Source organism: Botryllus schlosseri, chromosome 4, assembly GCF_051294905.1.
Source record: "Botryllus schlosseri isolate E-star chromosome 4, Bs_hap1, whole genome shotgun sequence".
NCBI lineage: Eukaryota > Metazoa > Chordata > Ascidiacea > Stolidobranchia > Styelidae > Botryllus > Botryllus schlosseri.
In genome coordinates, this window is record NC_137239.1 from 23,049,420 (window position 1) to 23,057,209 (window position 7,790).

Here is a 7,790-nt window from a genome sequence, read left to right on the forward strand (position 1 = left end):
GCAGGCGAAATTAAGGGACAGTGGCAAAGACCAATACGGTGAAGGATTACCAACTTGGCCCGTCATGTAAAAGTGCCGCCGATATACTGATCATGTCTTATAAGAGAATAATATTCGCGTCATGCACTCCCCATCTCTCTATCAGGAACGATTCCATAAGTGTCGCACACACATTTATGGCGACAACTCGTGAAACTGTACACGTGACTATACTCCGAATGGAAATTTATAATCCATGGCCACAACATCCATTTTACATTTCTCCACAATGAACTATATTCTTAACGTAAGTGGTACATAAACATTTTCTCTTCGCAAGAACGCAACTATGTTGCGTGGTCGATAATAATTAGTGGCACGAAAGGTCGGTGTATTGCAAGCGGTCAAAACCGTTTCTCATCACATCTGACGCTCAGTGCGACGTGTTGCCAGCGTTTTTAGCTGATGAACATGGCAAAGAGCACAACAAATACATAAGGTACAAACTACAAAGTTGCTTATCCGGCGTTACGTACGTCATTTCCTCTGTCGCGATTCACGTCAAGCACCTGCTTCCTTGTTATCAAACATATCCTACGAATCCTTAGAACACAGCCCAGACAAATTACTATAGCTTCGTGTTTTGCTGTCTAAAAACAATCAATTCCAAAACATGTGTTCCCTGCAGATTACAGCACCCGATATCTCGCTATTGTGCATTGTCATTCCAAATGTTGTTTACTAGGGATCACGAAGTGAAAACTGTCAGGGTCGACGACACCTACACCGGGTAGGATGAAAATCTTTATACGTGATAATAGTCAATAGTTTACAAGTCAAACGCATCTATATTTTTCTCGGAATACTGAATACATTGATTTGCACCGCAAAATGAAAAAGGGAATGATGCTGTTATTGTTAGACATGTTGAGAAGCTCTAATCATATAAGCTCTAATTGACGGGCGTCTTCGCTAATTCAATAGGCGTACCACTTCGCCGATTCGCGGAAGGCGAAAACGAAACTTCCAAGATAGGTTCGCACCAATGGAATGGCCCATTTCCGATGATTTTGTGCTGGCCGGATTTTAGTACAGAGTGAAATCATACACGACAGTATATATAAGTAACATAGTTAGGGATAGGTATTGAAGTGGCACATGGGAGCCATGATAAATAGCATTATACGCGGGGAAAAATCGGGTAGCTGACTGATTCGAATTTGAATCGAGTATGTATAGGCTTCGCCTCGAATAATTGAGTATCACTCGTTTATGACTCCACGGCGGTATGAATAACGTTAAAAGTTAAAATATTCATCTTTTATACGACCTCAAAGAATATAATGCTACTATAATGCTACTTCTATCACATTACAGATAATTTGGTATTTTTTCGACTATATACTTGTGACATGCTCTGAGATGTTTACAGGGTTGTAACGACTCGAGTCACGATTTTCTGATGACTCGACTTGACTCGAGTCATTTTCTCAAATTACGGAAATGACTCGACTCAACTCGAGTCAATTTGTTCGACTTGACCTAGATTCGAGCCATTGCGCATGACTCGAACCAAGTCATATGACTTGAGAATCAGACGGCCAAGACCGACATTTCATTGTAATTTCGAAAAATAGCATAGTAACTATACGGCGAGATAGCGTATAGTGGTATAATCCACAGCTGCAACATCGATGGGTTGCGGGTTCGAGTCCGACCGAGGTCGACTCCAGAATTGCTACCCAAGTGCTGGAGGTTTATCTAAGCTCCTCCTCGCCTTCTCATCCGTGTAAGCGGTGTCTTATAAAAGCCTGGAAGGGGACCGTGCTCCAAGTCGGCATCTACGGAATAGAAATGAAGAAATTTGGCCTAGTGTAAATAATCAATAGTTGTCAACAAACACCATGAATACTACAAACAGACAAACAAACAAAGTAACTACACTATTGGGGTTTCGTCTATTGGTACTGATATTCGAAAATGCGACCAGAAACTGCTAAAAGTGAGGAAAATTAGTATATTATAACTCGAACAATTCGACATCACCAAACAGAGTTATGAAAAGTGGGTTTAACAATACTTTAACTGGAAACTGATCAATCAACACAATGACTTGGACTCGGACTCGAGTTAAAATACTATGACTCGGACTCGACCGCCTGCTCGCTGACTTGGTGGTGAATTGAAAATGACTCGACTTGACTCGAGTCAAAACTATAAAAGTGAAATTGACTTGCGACTTGGAGTCTTCTGACTTGGTTACAACCCTGGATGATCATGACAGCAAAGGCATGTCGTTTCCACTACGGTCGTAGCTTTTTATCACAGGTTTCGTATGCTGCGTATAACCAATCGAGGTTTCAAGGATTCCTCATGTAAAATAGTATCGAAACTATAATTTTAGTTGATAAATTGACGTTTACTTGCAATGCAAGAAGCGTATCGTTTCAGTTCTCGAAAAAAAAATCCTCTTTCACTATAAGCGACTTGAATCAGATCGATTCTGAGTCCTAATCCTAACACGTGTCGCTTTATTCGTGAATTCTAGCACGGATCTTAGGATCCATTTTTCCATAGGTCTCAGCATCACCATCCGTTTGTTTGTAGTTGCGCGTACAACGATATCTGAAGTGGACGGTAGAATCGATGCAGGTACATTTTCGGATTGCTCGGAAATTACCACAAGTATTAGTGTGCCATCATTGAATATTTGCTGAGTGCGATTCTCCATGCGGACATATATGATGTCGGTCGGTAGTTTTCGAATACTTTTCGGGCCACGCGATATTTCTCCGAAGTCGCATGATGGAAAAACATACAATAGCTATTATTACTATACTCGCATTCCCATACAACTAATACCATTATTAAAAGACTTTCCATGCCAAGTAATGTCATGATTAACCCAAACCCATATTCTTATCGAATCTTTTTTGCTCAGTGATGGTCCTACTACCGACTACGTTGATAAATTCTGACGCGTTTATTAGGGCTGGTCTGAATCGAGTACCTTACAGATTGATTCCGAGTCGCTTGGCAAGATTCGAGACGAGTGCTATTTATTAGGACGCGATATACATAGTAAGTATGAATTGCAAAATCCAAACTTTTACCTTTCACACATTCAGAATAAGAGTAATGCTATAGTTGCGCGACCGAAGTCAATATTTCCATGCTTGTTAACAGCACATATGACGATAGCGCTTCATTGCACTGTCGCTACACAGCATAAGTCGTTTCTAATAACGTAACCACCCTCATGCTCATAATACACCGATGCGATGCATATATTCACGGCAAATTTACATATTTTGTTACTTGGAATGTCTCGCGATTCATTATTTGAGAACCGCTGATGTAGGTCACGCGCCGTCTGAATAAGGTAGAAATAAATTCATGCATACATACATAATATTCCTTGTTTGTTGACTTCTGCTGTTGACAATCGTGCTCCGTTGACGTAAAACTCGCAGATATGTTGATCGAACCTTCGGATTCGTCTTGATTCGACGGCGCGAAGGTACACCATTACATCATCGCGGATTACGTCGGGAAAAATCCGTTAAAATCGAATCGCACGGCGATACTGGTGTAATTACCGGGAATTCCAGCGCTCGGCATAAACGACAGCACAGCGACTGCCGCAAGTCAAGTTCAGGTAGGTGTCATCGTGGTTGACACATTTTCGACCGACGTGGAATCTCTTTTGATCCCGTCAGCTGCAAGAATGCCAAGCCTTCTTACGGCGCGTCGCGCGTTTCTGTTGTGCCGGATAATCTCAGCACCGAAATTCAGATAAATCCATGAGGTATTGATAAGACTCTGGTCCCTTTCTGTCGTAACAATAGGATGCGAAAACAATGAGAGTTTTGGTGCAAAGGTTCCAGTTTAGGATTACGATATAGGTCTTATATATCCGAGATTTGTCATACAATAATCGCAAAGAATGCATTATGGTAAAGATCATGCATCACATAAGGCAGTGTTTCTTAAACTTTAACCGTTAGCGTACAAATGTATTGTTCATTACTACACTGCATTTCGCATGGCTCCGTAACGACTTACTTTACTCAAACGTACCTTCATTGATTAGTTTGCGCCCGTCATTACTATACCACAACACCAATGAATAGCAAGAAAACAAACACACTTTAATGCCATAACAACAACTGTTTCTTCTGCGCAAGCTTGCGTTTCCGGGGTATAACATTAAATTACTCAAAACGAAGATAATGACCAGACTCGTGAGCCTGACGGCCATCACGGCCGAGAGCATTTGCTCACAGTAACTATGTCGAGGCGAGAATCTCCATTCGTCTTTTCTGGATAGTTCGTATCAAGGTGCCGCTTTGAGAAGCTAGGCTTTATGACCGCGTCAGACAGGTTTTTGATATAAACCCAACACACAGGGGTCACCAACCTTTTTATAACCAAAAGTTACATGTTGGTCACTGATTAATGCGAAGGGCTACCAGTTACTACCGTCATTTACCCGTGCTTGGTTGAATTCTTCACTCTGATGCTCAGAGCACTGGACAGGGTACCGCTCTTTACCAAAAAGATAACTCTTCTCAGAACTCACACCAGTGTCTCCAAGTTCAATGGCGTTGCCTCACTGGGGGCCGAAGCACTAATCTCCGGGTCGAAGCTCGGAAATATTAACCGGAATTCCTTTTTGAACTCTACAGGAGCGAACATAAGCAAAGCCCCCCCCCACCGATCGAAAACTGCGTTCCATGTTCCTGAGAGTCGAATGGCCCCTGTACAACTGCTGTTCACATGGAACCCGTCTCCACTTCGACCTTCAAATCTCTCATTTTAATATTTGCTACTGCTTACCGCCCACGCCCGCGGGCACCGCGTTGGTGACCCTTGAACCACCTAGTTTGGCGAACATACACCTACGTATTCGATTGCAATGAATGCGTACTTATGTATTCTGGACAGGGATATCCCTAATTGAATTGTTGCACATCTGAAGTAATTCTTGCATCATGTACTTGGGTGGCTTTAAAAACCACCGAACCTATTGCGCACCAGTGATACGCGTATCATAGTATTAGAACCACTGACGTAAGGCAATGCAGATTGACCAATGCACAATGAGCTTAGAGCGAGGTTTATACAGCAAATTGTCAAACTTTCTGCTCACCACCGTATCACACGCGAATAAAAGGAAAGTGACTACATTAGCTTGATCGCTCACAGGGTCATTTCTAGGGCTGGGCAAAATCGAGTACCAGAGTGATTTGAATCAGAATCACGTATTATGCTTCGAGTCGAGTCGAGTATTCGAGTGCCACTCATTATGACGTCATAACGTAATGTAATATGTCAAAGTTCAAATATGTACCTTTTATGCCACCTCAAAGAATAAAATGCCTGTTTTCCATCATATTAAAGATACTTTGGTATATTTTTGGACCATACCGATTTCATTGCACTTTGTGACAATGTTATGGGATTATCATCACTTCGTAAATGTGTTATTTCCAGTAACATTCTTAGCTTTTTACAATGTTTTGCATTCTTCGATACGGTGTAACCGCTCGGCTCCGGAGCCATAATGACTACGGACTATCTGGTTGTAAGACCAGTCATGCGTAGGGTAACATGCGGTATTGAAAAGAGGAAGTGATTGGAGCTAGTCTTGGGTAGGTAGTTGGATTGGAGTTGGGCTCGGTATGGAGTTGGTCTTGGATTGTCTTTGTGTGGAGTTGTTACTGTGTTAAGTCTTGGATTGGATTGGAAGTATTGATGTGTTTATTGTGCCTGCCTTCGTTGTAATATATCCGCCGAATCTGCAATGTGTCTCTGGATCCAGTCGAACCTGAAGTAGCTTAGCCGCATTCAGTTAGATAGCGAAGACTACGACCGAACGGCTACAACGGCCAATCTAGGTTTCAAGGCTCCCACAGTGGAAAATAATATCTTAAATTTAATTCTCTTTGATAAATTAACTTTCAGTGGCGAAGAGCCTACAATTTCAGTACTCAAAAAAAATCGTCTTTTACTACTCAACTCGAATCATCAAAATTATTACTCGATTCAGATTTGAGTACTCGAATCATTGTGCCCAGCCTTAGTCATTTCGCGTGCGTCGTAGCATTTGAGATATCCATCTTCGCAAATACACACGTCTTAATCACAGAAGCAAGGATTGATCAAATATCTGGCGACGTGGTCTTCCAACTCAACACCATTCTTCAAGATTTAGAATGCGATTAAACAAAATGCGCTGGAATACCACTAGAACAGCATCTTGCGGGCAAATTGAACTATTGAAATCAAGAGTACAAAATGATCTCACAAGAATAGCATCAAAACGATTCCTTCGCACACAAACGGAGGATATTCCCACTGAAACACAACACCATCGTAACTACGAAGACAAAGAAATCATATAACAAAAGTTTCTCATAAACCATAATTGTAATTTACAAGGTCGGAAATAACGCCCTTAATGAGATTCGGAGAATGCACACAACACAGATAAGATCACTCTGGTTGCATTACCTATCGACTGACAGCTATACTGTTACAAGTTGGGTAGATTACATATCAGTAAACCAACATGTATGGTAGTTTTGATTTGTTTCGCCGTCAAGACTGTGTGATTCTGAAAAATATTCAACTTAATCAAACAGCAACGTCACATGTATATACCGAAACTTCAGTCACTTCTGCATCCTTCTATGCCAGGGGTCCCCAACACGCGGCCCGCGAGGTCATATTTTGCGGCCCGCGGCTTGATTTGGAGAAATTTCTGAAGAACGCTCCGTAAACCATTTCAAAATGCCGAAATTGATTTCAGTTTAAACATATTGTTGTTGTTGTTCAAAGTAAGCCATTCTACTGTGCCCAATATCACTATACCTTCGGTTCGGCATGGTTTATCATTCTATGGAGGAATAATTTGCTGATATGAATGGGCATATTGCTTTAGCGTGCAATGGACCACCACTGCCAAGACCGGGAGGCTTGATAAACGACTTCGGGCTCACCAAGAAACCATGCTTTACGAGGCGATAGTTTTCCAGCAAATAGGCTACCGTGTCTATAACTAACCCCGATATCGATTCTTTAATCCTGGGACGGCAAATCTGCGGCAGTAGAAGAAAAATTATGCGGCCGTCGAAACTCAATTCAATCAGGATGTGTTGGCGGCTGTCAATATTATGCAAATTGAATTTACGAATTGACTCCCTAATTAATGAAATGTTTGAATTATTCTTGAAATTTTCTTCGCGCCATGCGCGTTTAAATACGAGTTGATTTCGGATTTTATTACAGCAGTGTCCTTTGTAATCTGAGTCCCACAGTATAGATGCGAACAGCAGAGAAAAATGATGCGCCCCATAAAGAAATACCAATTATTAATCGTGTTGTCCTCATCCCGAATTAATTTTCTTTTATAGTTGGCCTGCGTTTGGGTGAATCCAATATATTTCCACTATAACGACAATTCTAATGGGATGTCAAGAAATAACTGCATGCAACATAGGGGACTAATGAGAATTGGCCCTCCCAAACATGCACCACGTCATTAACTTCTCTAAGTTTTTGAAGACACCCCCTGCATAAACTTTACCGGTGAATCTGATCACATGGGCCGAGAAAGGATGAATATTTGATAGTAATATGTGAAATTATACTAATATTTAATGACGAAATTAATTCCCTTATGAAAATGGAAAAATTTTCGAGCTTCGCGCGACTACAGTACGGATCCCTGTCGCTCTTCACAACATAACTATATCCACGATCTCGGTGCTCATAGTAAGCCGTTATGAGTAAATAGATTTGTCCGG

The 7,790-nt window shown here is 41.4% G+C and overlaps 1 long non-coding RNA gene across 1 annotated transcript; it reads right to left on the bottom strand.

The window, feature by feature from the left end:
* Positions 1 to 1,565: 1,565 nt before the first annotated feature.
* On the bottom strand, positions 1,566 to 4,418 carry LOC145437472 (uncharacterized). Its single transcript, XR_013914672.1, has 2 exons — positions 3,388 to 4,418; positions 1,566 to 1,820 (listed from the first exon to the last, which is right to left on the bottom strand). It is a non-coding gene; the product is annotated as an uncharacterized LOC145437472 (long non-coding RNA).
* Positions 4,419 to 7,790: the final 3,372 nt, after the last annotated feature.